At 39.4% G+C, this 18,019-nt stretch overlaps 1 protein-coding gene and 1 non-coding gene across 2 annotated transcripts in view; both read left to right on the forward strand.

The window, feature by feature from the left end:
* Window positions 1-18,019, forward strand: part of CCDC138 (coiled-coil domain containing 138) — a 147,446-nt gene that overhangs the window by 94,571 nt on the left and 34,856 nt on the right. The window lies entirely within an intron of this gene.
* Window positions 8,707-8,813, forward strand: LOC114199401 (U6 spliceosomal RNA). The gene has a single exon (XR_003607284.1). It is a non-coding gene; the product is annotated as a U6 spliceosomal RNA (small nuclear RNA).

Here is an 18,019-nt window from a genome sequence, read left to right on the forward strand (position 1 = left end):
AGATTCATGTGGTAAAATGCTAACCCCTAGAGATGATGGTATTAGTATTTGGGGCCTTTAGGAGGTGCTTAGTGAGTGTGGAGCCCTCATAAATGGGATTAGTGCCCTTATAAAAGAATCTCCACTGAGATCTCTAGCCCTTACACCTTGTGAGGACACAGTGAGAATGAAGGTTCAGGTTGTGAACCTTCACCATACTGGCGACTATACTGGCAACTTTGTCTTCAACTTCTCCACCTCCAGAACTGTGAGCGGTAAAATTCCTGTTGTGTATAAACTATACAGTCTCTGGTGTTTGTTATAGCAGTCTGATAGAATTCGTGTTTTAGAAAATGAGCTTCAGAGGAAATTCACAAAGTCTGTTGACTTTCAGTACTATCATTACTATCTATGACTATCTATGGCTGTACAGTATGACTACTATGAATATCACTAACAAACAGCAATAACATATAAAAAAGAAATCTTGCGAATATAAAAAACCAAAAAGTATAAAATTTGGATATAAATCTAATTTGGTGTTTGTAAACTTCATCCTTTGTGAAATATAATAAAGATATGGGTGGGGCACCTGGGTGGCTCAGTCCGTTGAGCGTCTGCCTCTTGGTTTTCGCTCAGGTTATGATCCCAGGGTTGTGGCATCAAGCCCTGAATCAGGCTCTGAGCTCAGGAGGGAGTCTGCTTGAGAGTCTCCCTCTCACTCTGCGCCTCCCCCCACTTGCATGCCCACTTGCATGCCTATGCGTACTCTCTCTAAAAATAAATCTTTAAAAAAGGATATGGGTAAGTAATAGATGAGTGGACAGGATAATAAAGATTATTGCTGGGTGCCTGGATGGCTCAGTTGGTTAAGCATCTGCCTTCGGCTCAGGTCACGATCCCAGGATCTTGGGATTGAGACCCACATTGGGCTGCCTGCCAGCGGTGAGTCTGCTTCTCGCTCTGCCCCTCCCCCCGCCCCTGCTCGTGTTCTCTGTCTCTTGATCTCTCTTTCTCAAATGAATAAATAAAAAAATTTTAAAAAAGATTATTGCTGACATTAAATGGCAGAAATAAAGGACTTTTTCTTTTAGAGTGGGGGAGGGGCAGAGGGAGAGAGAGAATCTCATGCAAGGCTTGATCTCACAACCTGAGATCATGACCTGAGCCAAAATCAAGAGTAAGATGCTTAACCAACTGAGCTACCCAGGTACCCCAGAAATAAAGGACTTTTATTCTTCCTAACAAATATATTAAAAATTATAAGATACTCCAAGTCACGTCATGTAAAAATACCAATGAAAATTCAAGTATAAGTGTATGTAAGTTGAGAAAGTGGTAGGAAAGTTTGAAATAATACTTGCAATGAATGTAATAACTTAAAACAAGTAAAACAGCAACATGGGTAGTGGCTTGCCTTAGCAGATTTTAAAACAACTGTATAGAGTCAAAGAAGAAGGCAAATTAGAAAGATCCTGAGCTCACCTCCTCCCATGGATACAGCAAATATATGCAACTACATATAGAGCAACTCTTTGTGCAGTTGACCTGAAGACTAGGAGAACAGCTGTTCCAGCCAAAGATACAAGGAAAAAGCCACATCAAGAAGGGTAGGAAGGGAAGAGACATGGTCTGGTTAGGAACCTGACACGTGGTGTGGTAATCGAGAATCAGGAAGGCCATCACAGGTGAAGAGACCTGCCTGAGGAGTGAGGAGTTCAAACCCTACATTTTTCACCCCCACCCCAAAAATCTGCACTAGGAAGAGAAGCCCACATAATGTCTGGATTTGAAAAATAGCAGGCCATAACTCTGGGAGGTCTAGAGGGAAATGGAGACTCTCCTCTTAAAGGGCTCATGCACAGTCTCACTCAGACAGCACAGGGCAGCTCTTTGAAAAGCACCTGGGCCATAAGTGAAGGAGATTTATTGACTAATTTTAGGGCATGTGCTGGAGGGTAGGGATCTGTAGGAACTTTCTCTAGGAACAGAGTGCTGGCAGGTGCAATTTTTCTTGCCCTCCTTCAGCCTAGCTGGCATGATGCTGCCATGCCAGTTGACACTCTCCATCTATCTTGATGGCACCGCTTTCCCTGTATCAGCATTCCCCTGTGGACATTCCCTCCCAAAGTACTTGCCCTGGCAGGCACATTTCTAAAGCACCTCCCGCTGTCCACCATGCCTGCAACAGTCAAAGATAGGCATCAGCAGCCATTTCACACTGGTGTTTGACCCCCACCAACCAGCCCAGCTGCAGCAGTTGCAGCTGGGCCTCTCATCCAGTTGTGCCAGGGCCAGATCCTCCCACCAGTGCACCCATAGTACTCGTGGCTGGGCATTGGAGGCAGCTGGTCCAGCAGTCACCTCAGCCCACCAGTTGGCATAGCAGTTGCAGCCGTCACGATAGGAATGTGTATGTAGCCCTTGGGGGTTGGGTTCTGGTGACCAGGGTGCATTGTGATTCTGGACCCCACTGGATGTTTTCTACATAAAGCCACTACTTTCAAGACCAGGGCATGTACTAACTTATCTAATACATAGAAACAGAGAAAGTCAGACAAAATGAGACAGAGGAGTCTGTTTCAAATGAAAGAGCAAGACAGAAATCTCAGAAAAAGATCTAAACCAAACAGAGATAGTCTACCTGATATGATTCAAAGTAGTGATCGATGATTCCTTAACTTAGGAGGAGAAACACTAGAGGAGTCAACCATAGATGAGAGGATGCAGAACAGCTCAGCAATTAGGAAGACAGGGTAGTGGAAATCATCCAAGCTGAATGGCAAAAAGAAAAAAGACTATAAAAAGGTGAGATAGTGGACCTCTAGGACAACATGAAGCATACTAATAATTGCATTATAGGGGTTCAGAAGAAGAAGAGAGAAGGAGAAAGGGGTAGAGAACTTAGTTGAAGAAATAAGCTAAAAAATTCCCTAACCTGGGGCAGGAAACACATCCAGGAAATACAGAGAACCTCAAATAAGATGAACCCAAAGAGGTCCACACCAAGAAGCATAATAATTAAAATGTCAAAAATTAGAGAATTGACTAGGAAGATGGTGGTAGAGTAGGGGGAGTAAGCTTGCCTTGTTCCATGGATACAACTAGATATACTCATAGCAGCATAAATAACCCATGAAATGATCAGAAGACTGGCAGAACAGACTCCACGAACTAAAGGTAGTTAAGAGGCTACATCAAGGAAGGTAGGAAGGGCAAAGGCAGGGTCTGGAAGTGAAACAGACCATGGCTGTCCATGTTGGGTAGAGAGCCAGTGGTGCAGAGAAGGGTGAAAACAGACTTTCACACTGGGGAGCCCATGAATGGGAAGGATGAATCCCCATAACATTTGCCTTTGAAAGCGAGAGGGGCCAAACTTCATGAGTTTTTATAACCAGTGAGAATGCCTGGAATTTTCAAAATTGGGAGGCTCGGCTCTGGGGGAGCTCCAAGGGTGTTTGGAAGTAGAGTCCCCACCCTTAAAGTGACAGCAGGATAAACAGCCCATACATATATAGCATAGAACCATCAGTTTGAAAAACTCTGGGGGTAGATGGGAGGGAGAGTGATTTGCTCATCTCAGAGCATGGCTTGGAAAGACAGGGATCATGGGGAGACCTCTCCAGGAGCAAAGGAGCTGGCAGGCACCATTTCCCTCTCCTGTCCCTGCATAAACAACAGCCAGCATGACACTGACACTCCATTACCCAATTTGCTTACACCAAGCCTCTCACCCTGTGCTTCGGCAGATCCACCCCTCCCAGTCACACTTGCCTTAGTTCCAGCATTGCAGGACCCATCCCCCAAAGGACTAGGGCAAACCCTGCCAGCACATCCAACCCATACATTTGGGGGACCTCAGTTCCAGTGGTGGCAGGGGCAAGTCTCATTTCTTGAGCAGACCACTGCACACCTTGTTAAAATGCTCCCCACCCCTGCTGGGACCAAACACTACCCACAATTGGCAGAGAACCTTTGCAGACAACTGGACTGAGGGGGAGGGCGGGAAAGAGCTTAACACTCAACAAGAGAGCACATGCAACACACATAGGAAACACTCCCTGAGTGCCAGGGGACATGGCCCTGCAGGGCACTGTAGGACCTCTTCTTTATAAGGCTATTATCATTAAGAGCAAGAGAAGTAGCTGACTGTCCTAACACAAAGAAATAGGCACAGAGAGTTAGACAAAATGAGGAGTCAGATAATATGTCCTAAATGAGAGAACAGGACTAAACCGCAGCAAGAGACCGAAGTGAAATGGATGTAAGTTATACGCCTGATAGAGAATTTAAAGTACTGTTCATAAAGATACTCACTGAACTTGAGAAAAGAGTGTAGGTAAAAACAAAAAGAAAGAAGAGTGGAGGACATCAGTGAGACTCAACACAAAGATAAAGATGAACCAGTCAGAGATCAAGAACACTGTTAAGCAGCAGAAAGTAAAATTAAGAAAACAGTCCTATTTGCAATTGCACCTTTTTGGTGCAAATAAACTAGGAATAAACTTAAAAAGGGGAAAGTCTTGTCCTCTGAAAAGATTTCAAACCTGACTACGAAGCTATTATCAAAACACAGTGGTATTGGCACAAAGATAGACACACAGATCAGTAGAACAGAATAGAGATCCCAGAAATAAACCCACACGTTACCTGGTCAATTAATCTATGACAAAGGAGGCAAGAATATACAATGGTGGAAAAGAGTCTCTTTAATGAATGGTGCTGGGAAAACTGGACCACTTTACTATACCATATAAAAAATAAACTTAGAATGTATTAAAGACCTAAATGTAAGACCTGAAATCATAAAAGTAAAAGAGAACATAGGCAGTAAACTGGACATTGGTCTGAGCAATATGTTTTTGGGTCTGCCTCCTCAGGCAAGGGCAGCAAAAGCAAAAATGAACAATTGAGCCTACATCAAACTAAAAAGCCTTTGCACAGTGAAAGAAAACATCCACACAATGAAAAGACAACCTACTGAATTGGAGAAGATATTTGCAAATGATATACCTGATAAGGGATTAATTTCTAAAATATATATAGGACTTAATACAGTGAAACACTGAAAAGAAAATCTGATTAGAAAGTGGACAGAGAATGTGAACAGACATTTCTCTAAAGAAGACATATAGATGGTCAACATCACTAATCAGGGAAATGCAAATCAAAACCATAGTGAGGTAGAGGGTAAAAGATGGCGGAGGAGTAGGGGACCCTATTCCAACTGGTCCCCAGAATTGAGCTGGATATCTACCAGACCACTCTGAACACCCACGATATCAGCCTGAGATGTAAAAAGATAGATCTGGATATCTACAAACAGAATAGCGCAGGTGGTTGGTTTCAAGGTATGAAGTGGGGAGCCGTGATTCCGTGGGCAGATATCAGAGGATAAACAGAAGGGGGAGGGAGCCCGGCTATCGGGATCCTATACTGCCATGAGCGATAGCCTCCAGCGCTAGGACTGGGCACAGATTCGCAGACCCGTAGTGGCAGGAAAAGGACTTTAGGGCAGCCCCTGGGACTGAAACTCTGAGCGGCAGGGCCATGTGTGCGAACTGGGGGCGGCTGGTGGTTTTAGAAGCACAAAGGGTAGAGATGTGCCCCCACCTGGAGGCAAGGACTGGGAGCGCTGCTGAGGGGCACACAACCCAGGATGCTGCAGTATATAGCAGCACAGACAGAAACAGAGACAGTGTAGCCTGGAGGGCCACATTCAAAGAAGAAATAATACCTATTCTACTGAAGCTGTTTCAAAAAATAGAAACAGAAGGAAAGCTTCCAGACTCATTCTGTGAGGCCAGCATTATCTTAATCCCCAAAGCAGGCAAAGACCCCATCAAAAAGGAGAATTTCAGACCGATATCCCTGATGAATATGGATTCCAAAATGCTCAACAAAATCCTAGCTAATAGGATCCAACAATACATTAAAAGGATCATCCACCACGACCAAGTGGGACTTATCCCCGGGATGCAAGGGTGGTTCAACATTCGCAAATCAATCAGTGTGATAGAGTACATTAATAAGAGGAGAGAGAAGAACCATATGGTCCTCTCAATTGATGCAGACAAAGCATTTGACAAAATACAGCATCCTTTCCTGATTAAAACTCTTCAGGGTGTAGGGATAGAGGGAACATTCCTCAAGTTCATAAAATTCATCTATGAAAAACACACAGGGAATATCATCCTCAATGGGGAAAAGCTGAGAGCCTTTCCCTTAAGATCAGGAACACATCAAGGATGCCCACTCTCGCCCTTATTGTTCACCATAGTACTAGAAGTCCTAGCAACAATAATCAGACAACAGAAAAAAATAAAAGGTATTCAGATTGGCAAAGAAGAAGTCAAACTCTCTTTTTTTGCAGATGACATGATACTTTATGTGGAAAACCCAAAAGACTCCACCCCAAAATTACTAGAACTCATACAACAATTCAGTAATGTGGCAGGATACAAAAATCAATGTACAGAAATAAATTGCCTTCTTATACACTAACAATGCAACTGTAGAAAGAGAAATTAAAAAATGATTCCATTTGCTATAGCACCAAAAACCATAAGATAACCTCGGAATAAACCTAACCAAAGAGGTAAAGGATCTATATTCTAGGAACTAGAGAACACTCATGAAAGAAATTGAATAAGACACAAAAAGATGAAAAATATTCCATGCTCTTAGATCAGAAGAATAAACATTGTTAAAATGTCTGTGCTACCCAGAGCAATCTATACCTTCAACACCATCCCGATCCAAATTCCAATGACATTTTTCAAAGTGTTGGAACAAACGATCCTAAAATTTGTATGGAATCAGAAAACACCCCAAATCGCCAAGGAAATGTTGAAAAAGAAAAAGCTGGGGGCATCACATTGCCCGGTTTCAAGCTATATTACAAAGCAGTGATCACCAACACAGCATGGTACTGGCACATAAACAGACATATAGACCAGTGGAACAGAATAGAGAACCCAGATATGGACCCTCAACTCTATGATCAAATAATCTTCAACAAAGCAAGAAAAAATATGCAATGGAAAAAAGACAGTCTCTTCAATAAATGGTGCTGGGAAAATTGGACAGCCATGTGCAAATGGAACTAGACCATTCTCTAACACTATACACAGAGATAAACTCAAAATGGATGAAAGACCTCAATGTGAGACAGGAATCCATCAAAATCCTAGAAGAGAACATAGGCAGTAACCTCTTTGACATCGGCCACAGCAACTCCTTTCAAGATACATCTCCAAAAGCTAGTGAAACAAAAGCAAAAATGAACTTTTGGGACTTCATCAAGATAGAAAGCTTCTGCACAGCAAAGGAAACAGTCAACAAAAGAAAGAGGCAGCCCACAGAATGGGAGAAGATATTTGCAAATGACACTACAGATAAAGGGCTGGTATCCAAGATCTATAAAGAACTTCTCAAACTCAACACCCAAAAAAAACCAAATAATCAAATCAAAAAATGGACAGAAGATGTGAACAGACGCTTCTCTGAAGAAGACATACAAATGGCTAACAGACACATGAAAAAAATGTTCATCATCATTAGCCATCAGGGAAATTCAAATCAAAACCACATTGAGATATTTGAGAATGGCAAAAATTGGCAAGGCAAGAAACAACAAATGTTGGAGAGGTTGTGGAGAAGGGGAACCCTCTTACACTGTTGGTGGGAATGTAAAGTTGTTACAGCCACTTCGGAAAACAGTGTGGAGGTGCCTCAAAAAATTAAAAATAGAGCTACCCTATGACCCAACAATTGCACTTCTGGGTATTTACCCCAAAGACACAGATGTAGTGAACAGAAGGGCCATATGCACCGCAGTGTTCATAGCAGCAATGTCTGCAATAGCCAAACTGTGGAAAGAGTCGAGATGCCCTTCAACAGATGAATGGATAAAGAAGATGTGGTCCATGTATACAACAGAATATTACTCAGCCATCAGAAAGGACGAATACCCAACTTTTACATCAACATGGATGGGACTGAGGAGATTATGCTAAGTGAAATAAGTCAAGCAGAGAAAGTCAATTATCATATGGTTTCACTTATTTGTGGAACATAAGGGATAGCATGGAGGACACTAGGAGAAGGAATGGAAAAATGAAGCGGGGGGGGGAATCGGAGGGAGAGATGAACCATGAGAGACTGTGGACTCTGAGAAACAAACAGGGTTTTAGAGGGCAGTGGGGAGGGAGGATGAGTTAGCCCAGTGATGGATATTAAGGAGGGCACGTACTGCATGGAGCACTGGGTATTATAGAAAAACAATGAATTGTGGATCACTACCTCAAAAACTAATGATGTGTTGTATGGTGACTAACATTACATAATAAAATTAAATTAAAAAGAAAAAACCATAGTGAGGTAACACCTCACACCAATCAAAATGTCTGTTACCAAAAAAAAACAAGAAATAATAAGTGTTGGGAAGGATGTGGAGAAAAGGCAAGCCCAGTGTGCTGTTGGTGTGATGTAAATTGGTGCAGCCACTGTGGAAAACAGTATGGAGGTTCCTCAAAAAATTAAAAATAGAATTACCATATGATCCAGTAATTCCACTACTAGGTATTTACTTGAAAAAACAAAAACAGTAGTTTGAAAACATATATGCACCCCTGTTGTTTACTCACTGCAGCATTATTTACAGTAACCAAGATAAAGAATAAAGTGTCCATTGTTACCTGAGTGGATAGAGACGATGTGGTGCGCGTGCTCGCTTCGGCAGCACATATACAAAAATTGGAACGATACAGAGAAGATTAGCATGGCCCCTGCGCAAGGATGACACGCAAATTCGTGAAGCGTTCCATATTTTTAGGGGAACCCTCCTACACTGTTGGTGGCAATGCAAGCTGGTGCAACCACTCTGGAAAACAGTATGGAGGTTCCTCAAACAGTTGAAAATAGAGCTACCATACGATCCAGCAATTGCACTACTGGGTATTTACCCCAAAGATACAAATGTAGGGATCCCAAGGGGTACGTGCACCCCGATGTTTATAGCAGCAATGTCCACAATAGCCAAACTGTGGAAAGAGCCAAGATGTCCATCGACAGATGAATGGATAAAGAAGAGGTGGTATATATACACAATGGAATATTATGCAGCCATGAAAAGGAATGAGATCTTGCCATTGGCAACGATGTGGATGGAACTGGAGGGTGTTATGCTGAGTGAAATAAGTCAATCAGAGAAAGACATGTATCATATGACCTCACTGATATGAGGAATTTTTAACCTCAGGAAACAAACAGGGTTGCTGGAGTGGTGGGGGGTGGGAGGGATTGGGTGGCTGGGTGATAGACATTGGGGAGGGTATGTGCTATGGTGAGCGCTGTGAATTGTGCAAGACTGTTGAATCACAGATCTGTACTTCTGAAACAAATAATGCAATATATGTTAAGAGAAAAAAAAAAGAAGATAGCAGGAGGGGAAGAATGAAGGGGAGTAAGTCGGAGGGGGAGACGAACCTTGAGAGACGATGGACTCTGAAAAACAAACTGAGGGTTCTAGAGGGGAGGGGGCTGGGGGGATGGGTTAGCCTGGTGATGGGTATTAAAGAGGGCACGTTCTGCGTGGAGCACTGGGTGTTATGCACAAGCAATGAATCATGGAACACTACATCAAAAACTAATGATGTATAAAATCAATGCACAGAAATCAGTGGCATTCCTATACACCAACAACAAGACAGAAGAGAGACAAATCAAGGAGTCGATCCCATTTACAATTGCACCCAAAACCATTAGATACCTAGGAATAAATCTAACCAAAGAGGCAAAGGATCTGTACTCAGAAAACTATAGAATACTCAGGAAAGAAATTGAAGAAGACACAAAGAAATGGAAAAACGTTCCATGCTCATGGATTGGGAGAATCAACATTGTGAAGATGTCAGTGCTACCTAGAGCAATCTACACATTCAATGCAATCCCCATCAAAATACCATCCACTTTTTTCAAAGAAATGGAACCAATAATCCTAAAATTTGTATGGAACCAGAAGAGACCCAGAATAGCCAGAGGAATACTGAAAAAGAAAAGCAAAGCTGGCGGCATCACAATTCCGGACTTCCAGCTCTATTACAAAGCTGTCATCATCAAGACAGTATGGTACTGGCACAAAAACAGACACATCGATCAATGGAACAGAATCGAGAGCCCAGAAATGGACCCTCAACTCTATGGTCAACTTATCTTTGACAAAGCAGGAAAGAATGTCTAATGGAAAAGAGACAGTCTCTTCAACAAATGGTGTTGGGAAAATTGGACAGCCACATGCAGAAGAATGAAACTGGACCATTTCCTTACACCACACACAAAAATAGACTCCAAATGGTTGAAAGACCTAAACGTGAGACAGGAGTCCATCCAAATCCTAAAGGAGAACACAGGTAGCAACCTTTTCGACCTTAGCCGCAGCAACTTCTTCTTAGAAACATCGCCAAAGGCACGGGAAGCCAGGGCAAAAATGAACTATTGGGATTTCATCAAGATCAAAAGCTTTTGCACAGCAAAAGAAACAGTCCACAAAACCAAAAGACAACCGACAGAATGGGAGAAAATATTTGCAAATGACATATCAGATAAAGGGCTAGTATCCAAAATCTATAAAGAACTTATCAAACTCAACACCCAGAGAACAAATAATCCAATCAAGAAATGGGCAGAAGACATGAACAGACATTTCTCCAAAGAAGACATCCAAATGGCCAACAGGCACATGAAAAAGTGCTCAACATCGCTCGGCATCAGGGAAATCCAAATCAAAACCTCAATGAGATACCACCTCACACCCGTCAGAATGGCTAAAATTAACAAGTCAGGGAACGACAGATGTTGGCGGGGATGTGGAGAAAGGGGAACCCTCCTACACTGTTGGTGGGAATGCAAGCTGGTGCAACCCCTCTGGAAAACAGTATGGAGGTTCCTCAAACAGTTGAAATTAGAGCTACCGTTCGATCCAGCAATTGCACTACTGGGTATTTACCCCAAAGATACAAATGTAGGGACCCGAAGGGGTACGTCTACCCCAATGTTTATAGCAGCAATGTCCACCATAGCCAAACTGTGGAAAGAGCCAAGATGCCCATCGACAGATGAATGGATAAAGAAGAGGTGGTATATATACACAATGGAATATTATGCAGCCATCAAAAGGAATGAGATCTTGCCATTTGCAACGACGTGGATGGAACTGGAGGGTGTTATGCTGAGTGAAATAAGTCAATCAGAGAAAGACATGTATCACATGACCTCACTGATATGAGGAATTCTTAATCTCAGGAAAGAAACTGAGTGTTACTGGAGTGGTTGGGGGTGGGAGGGATGGGGTGGCTGGGTGATAGACATTGGGGAGGGTATGTGCTACGGTGAGCGCTGTGAATTGTGCAAGACTGTTGAATCACAGTTCTGTACTTCTGAAACAAATAACGCAACATATTTTAAGAAAAAAGAAAAAGAAGATAACAGGAGAGGAAGAAAAGGGGAGTATGTCAGAGGGGGAGACGAACCATGAGAGATGATGGACTCTGAAAAACAAACTGAGGGTTCTAGAGGGGAGGGGGGTAGGGGGATGGGTTAGCCTGGTGATGGGTATTGAGGAGGGCACGTTCTGCATGGAGCACTGGGTGTTATGAACAAACAATGAATCATGGAGCACTGCACCAAAAACTAATGATGTAATATATGGTGATTAACATAACAATAAAAAATAAAAAAAAGAACTAATGATGTAATGTATGGTGATTAACATAACAATAAAAAATTTTAAAAAAGATGTGGTGCACACACACACACAAAGGAATATCACTCAGCCATAAAAAAAGAAAACAATGAAATCTAGGGCACCTGGGTCACTCAGTCGGTTAAGTATCTTACTCTTGATCTCAGGTCAGGTCTTGATCTCAGGGTCATGAGTCAAGCCACACGCTAGGCCTGGGTGTGGAGCCTACTGGAATGAATGAATGAGTGAATGAGTGAGTGAGTGAATGAATGAATGAATGAATGGAGTCAGTCAGTCATATGTAAAGTACAGCATAGGGAATACAGTCCGTAATATTGTAATGACTTTGTATGGTGACAGATGGTATCTAAATGTATTGTCTTGAGCATTTTGTAGTGTATTTAAATGTCAAATAACTGTTTTGTACACCTGAAACTATTGTAACATTATACATCAACTGTATTTTAGTTTAAAAAAATAAAAAATAAAATTTTAAAGTTAAAATGAAACAATCATGATATATAATAATAATAATGAGTAATTTTAAAACATCAAATAGGGCAATAGGACTAGTAAGTCCAGAAATGTCCAATTTGCACTTCATTTATACATAGTGAATTAGTAAATTTGGTTGCTTCCTTGTGCAAGTCACTTTTTTAAGAAAGTAGAAAGAATTATAAGACAGTACCTGCTTTTAAAGTCCTTAGAGTCTGGTGGGTAAGTAGACTGTAAATATTTCTTTCTGCTTCATCTTATAATTATCCACACAGAAGTTTAAATAATGTGCTTCTGTTTAAGAGAGATGATAAATTAGTTCTGGTGGTTATGATTTAGGGGATCAGGAGAGGATTTAGTATAAGGAGTTAGCATGTGAGCTGGACTGTCAGGAATGTGTAGGATTTCATAGGCGAAAATAAAGAAGGCCATTCCTGAGGGAACAGTATGAGCCAAAGTTTGGAATTGTGGAAGAGCATGGCATGCAAGAAGACCAGTGAGTTATTCAACAGGAAAACATGTGGTGGGGTCACAGCTGCTCTTCAAATGGTGTTATATCAACTTCTCAAAAGACAGCATTACTTTCGATCTTTTTTTAAAAACATACAAATTATAACGTTTTTTTGGTAAAGATTTATTTTATTTTAGAGAGAAAAAGAGAGCAAGCCAAGGGAGAGGGGCAGAGGGAGAGGAAGAATCTCAAGCATACTCCCTGCTGAGCTCGGAGCCTAACACAGGGCTCCATCCCATGACCCTGAGATCATGACCAGAGCCAAAATCAAGAGTCAGATGCTTAACCTTCTGAGCCACCCAGGTGCCCCCATCATACCATGTTTTTCTACAACTTAACTGTTGTCAGTTAATAGTGTGTTTGCAATTCATTCTATACTGACAATAATGAATTTTTAAGCTCTTTGTGATAATTGGTAATAAAATTTCTAACCAGAATTCACATTGTGGTATCTCTTGCCCATCCTAGTCACTTCATAACTGTCTTATTTGTTTTTGTTATGAATTTTGTCCAATTTCTAAGCAAATAACTTCTGAAGTAAATGACTTCTGAACAGTGTATATATTTTTAAGTAGAATCATAACTTTAGTACATAAAATGGAAGTTGAAAAATTAGACTATATTCCCCATTAATTTATTTTAAGAAACTCTAAGAAACCTTTAAGTTTATTATCTTTTGTCTAAATACGTGACTACATAATTGATGCTCTTCCTGTAATTTTAAAAAAATTATTTGTTTAGGTGCTTTTTCTGATTGTGAAATAATTTTAAAAGTTTTTAAAAGAAATAACTGAGAAACCACTCAGAATTCATTTAGAAATATATCTTAAAACTATTTTTAAAAATCCTATAGGAGATTCCAGAGGTATTTGTGCATAAATTGGTGATTGAAAATAATCTCTTAGGTCTCGGGGCACCTGGGTGGCTAATTCAGTTGAGTGTCTGACTCTTGGTTTTGGCTCAGGTCCTGATATCAGGGTCATGAGATGGAGCCCTGTTTCAGGCTCCAAGCTCAGCAGGGAGTCTGAGATTCTCCCTCTCTCTCTGCCCCTCACCCTGCTTTCTCTCTCTCTAAAAATAAATAAATAAATTTTTTAAAAAAAGAAAATGATCTTTTAGGTCTAATTTGACCTCAGACAAACTTTGAGAGCTGGAATCAAAATTTAAAAATTAGTTAAATCATTACCAAACAGGCAGAATGAGTATGATTAATGTTATGTTATTAAAAATCTAAACAATACATTTTTAAAATATTAAAATGTGTTTAAAATAAGCTACATATTGTCTTAAGGTGTATAAAAATTACCACCCATGATCCTCTCCTAATTTTGATTAACAAAGCACATAAAGCAACAATATGGTTCTCTAAAGTTGTAAAACCATCCCTAGTTTTCCATTTATGACAAACACATCTGTGATTAGTTTTCATTCAATTCACTATTGTGGTCTTTAGTTAAAAATATTTGAGAAATTTGGGAGTAACTAAAGTTTAATAACATCAATACTTTAATTTCGTTACTAGTGGGCTTTATGAATCTATAAAACTAGAATACAGTATATGCAACATTTCCCAAACTTATTTAACTTGAGATCCTTTTCAGAAGAGTGATATATAGCACTAATTTTCTGAGAAGAACAATTTGGGAAATGCTATCTTACAGTTTATGAAGCGCCATTGTAATACCTTATGAAGGTTCATAATACCCTGAGGAACACTTTCAGGGAGAGAAAATTAATGTTAAAAAAGGTGAGTGGCTAAAAGGTGAAATTCACATTGGTATCAAATTCTAGAGCTGATGAACTGATTCCTTCCTGGCCTTGTGTTTTCTTCCTTCATTATCAGGTACCTAGAGGTTCAGTAGGCTGAGGGTTGAAAGGCAGGTGGTGGATCTCATTATATAATCTTGGGGTAGAGCGAAGTAAGCCAAGTAAAAGAACCAGAAAAGGAAAAAGACATCCATTAAGTACAGTTAGGAAAAATGATTATGAGTATAGAGAAAAATAAAAGATACACTGTCTTATGTGCTGTAGCAAATTTGGGAGAACTAAAAATTTACACGTAAGAAAAAATCTTAAATCAGAATAACAGACTTGCCTTAACTCTGGTAAGAAGATATTTCCTCTTTATAAAAGAAAGTTATCCATTATAAGATTGATAAATTTAGTATAAAAAGTAAAGAGAAAATAGATAAATGTGTTAGGTAATATACATAATACTAAATACTTAATAACCCAAATATATATAATACTTGGTTTCCATTGAATAGATAGTGCTCATCTCGACAACTGCACTCCTTAATCCCCATCACCTATTTCACTCTTATCCCCACCCACCTCCCCTCAGGTAACCGTCACTTTGTTCTCTATAGTTAAGAGTCAAAAAGGGTACAATTTTTATTGTAGCTTACCATTTTTGAAATACATTCTGCTTACAGGAGACACCAAAATGTATCATAACCTTTAATAAGATTTATTATGTTGGGGCGCCTGGGTGGTTCAGTCGTTAAGGGTCTGCCTTCAGCTCAGGTCATGATCCCAGGGTCCTGGGATTGAGCCCCACATCCAGCTCCCTGCTCAGGGGGAAAACTGCTTCTCCCTCTCCCACTCCCCCTGCTTATGTTCCCTCTCTCCTGTCTCACTCTCTGTCAAATAAATAAATAAAATCTTTAAAAAAAAGATTTGTGCTGTCTAATGATAAATGATAAATAATTGACAGACCTGCAATTGGAATAGAGAAGGAAATAAGTTCTTGCAGTGTTGGCATTTTTCTAATCATTCATTTGTTTTTTTCAAATTTATTCCCCACAGTAACTTTAGATGGTGTTGTCATTTTTACAGAAGAGCAAACTGAGGGTCAGGCATTTGTAAGGGACTCAGATCTTTTCTTGACCCTAAATAATCAGGCCTTTAACAGTATCATCATGAGGACAATGGAATGTTATATGTCATTAACAATTTTAAGTATGTAGATGTGGCCGTCAATGTGAAAACATTTTAATTAATAAAACCTTCAGTATGTACATACTAGTCTGATCTATGTAAAGATAGGAGAACTGAAAGGTAAGAATCTTACCCTGATAGTATTGTTTCAGGGACAAATTTCTTGTCTAATTACATATACTCTCTCTCCTTTTTAGTTGTGTACATCAGAGCTAGTTCTGTTGTCCTGCCCCTCTCAACACTTGGCCCCCAACTTATCCAGATATATATTTTTGTAAATTATGTACTTATACTTCAGTCCTAAAGAAATGTAGGAATTATTGCCATTCTCAAATAACAGGAACAATGTAGGATTAAGAACTTCAGTTTTGCAGTCAGATAACTAAGGATGAGTCTCAGTCCCATCACCAGCTATGTGACATTGGGCAGGTCCCTTTTCTGTGTTTCACCACAATTTTTTTTTGAAGATTAAGTGAGAATTAATGTGAAGGTTTAGCAAAGAGTGTGGCATTATAGTAAGCGGTAGCTGCTAACATTACCATAAACATTTAGTATTATTTAACTTCTAAGAGTTGGTTTTACTTGAGATCAGAATTGAGATCTGCTACCTTTCTGACATTTCCTTGGGAATCTACAAGAACCTCCTCTTTCCCCTCCCCCAATAAGACCATTTAAGTGTGTGTTAAGCAACTATGGAATACTAAATAAGAAGTTTGGCCAAAACCACCATGAAGCTGCAAAAAAAAGAATTGAGATCTGCTAGATCTCATAAAAATACATTAGATTTGTATTGCTTCATAATAAACCACCAAACACTTGTTGCTTAAAACAACAAGCAGTTTTGGTACAATTAATAACTAAAATTTCTTAAAATATTCTCTTAGAAGTTAAATTGGTATTGATTTTAGAAAATCTTCACTGTTAGGGAAATTAAAATAATGATATAATTTTTTTATTTCTCCCTAAAAGGTAAAGCAACTTAAAAATCACCAAATACCATCTCCCCTTCCCCAAATTAATAAAGGACAGTTTTTTAAGTTCACAGATTTGCTGTATCATGTAGCATTTAGCCTGTTTAATCTCAGATGATGTATTAATGAGAAGTGAAGTAATCTGTGCCAAATACAGTAGGTGGCACTACTGATAAAAACGTTTGTTTCTGTGGAGAATTGAATTTAGGATTCATCTATACTTTTCTACTGAGTGTTTGCTAAATAAACATGGGTTTCCAAATAAGGCAAACTTGAACAGAATCTAGCAACTTTGCTTAACCTAAATACACATTTATTTGCAGTGTTTTATTTAATTACAGATATTAAGTACAATAATGGCAGTGTTCTTTGAACTAAATTCTACCAAAAGTAAGAATAGAATGTACTATAAATTGATTGAGGCACAGATTTTAATTTCTCAAAATTCTTTCATAGATATTTTAATATATATTTATGTATTTCAGTTCTTTCATAGGTATTTCACACAGGTTATCCTCAGCTTCTTATTCTTAATAATTAAGTTTTTAAATTACTTCTTTAGTTTATGTAAGCTAAAACAACAAAGATGAAATGCAACACATCAGCCAGAAGATAGTAAATTTTAATGGAGGTGATTCTGTGTCATATTTTCAGTGTATTTCAAAGTACCTTCGAGCCTTCTTTAAACAGAAATCTCAGAAGAAAAATTAACTCACTAGTTTGAACAGCACAGTTTTTTTTTATTCCTTTCAATAGTATATTGAAAGAGTTTAGGAAACTGGAGTATTCTTGTACAATTAAAAGCACAATGTAAAATTATAAGAGTACTGATTTGGGTTGTTTGGTGTATTGAAGTGTAACGATATAAGTATCTTAATATTTCATTTGCATTGATTCTGGTTAAATTAGTGCTTCTCAATCCTGGTTTTACAGGCTCTCCAGTCATCTGTGGAACATCTTTAAGAAAGTCCCAGGCAAAGATGTGGAGAAAAGGGAACCCTCATGCCCTATTGGTGGGAATGTAAATTGGTATAGCTGCTATGGAAAACAGGATGGGGTTCTTCCAAAAATTAAAAATAGAACTACCATATGAAAAAAAAAAAGAAAGTTCGAGGGATTCTTTTTTTTAAATATATATACCACATTTTATTTATCCATTCATCCATCAATATATACTTAGGTAACAGATACATGTTTCCATGTCTAGGCTAAGGTAAAACTATTGAAATGAAAATGGAGCCACTATGGAAAACAGTGTGGAGTTCAACAAAAATTAAAAATAAAACTATCAGGTGATACAACAATTCCACTTCTGGGTATTATCCAAAGGAACCTAAAACACTAACTCAAAAAGCTCCAGGGATTCTGATCTAGTCAGTG

Source organism: Eumetopias jubatus, unplaced genomic scaffold, assembly GCF_037043125.1.
Source record: "Eumetopias jubatus isolate StellerSeaLion01/CBP00866 unplaced genomic scaffold, mEumJub1_p1.0 scaffold_9, whole genome shotgun sequence".
Lineage (NCBI taxonomy): Eukaryota > Metazoa > Chordata > Mammalia > Carnivora > Otariidae > Eumetopias > Eumetopias jubatus.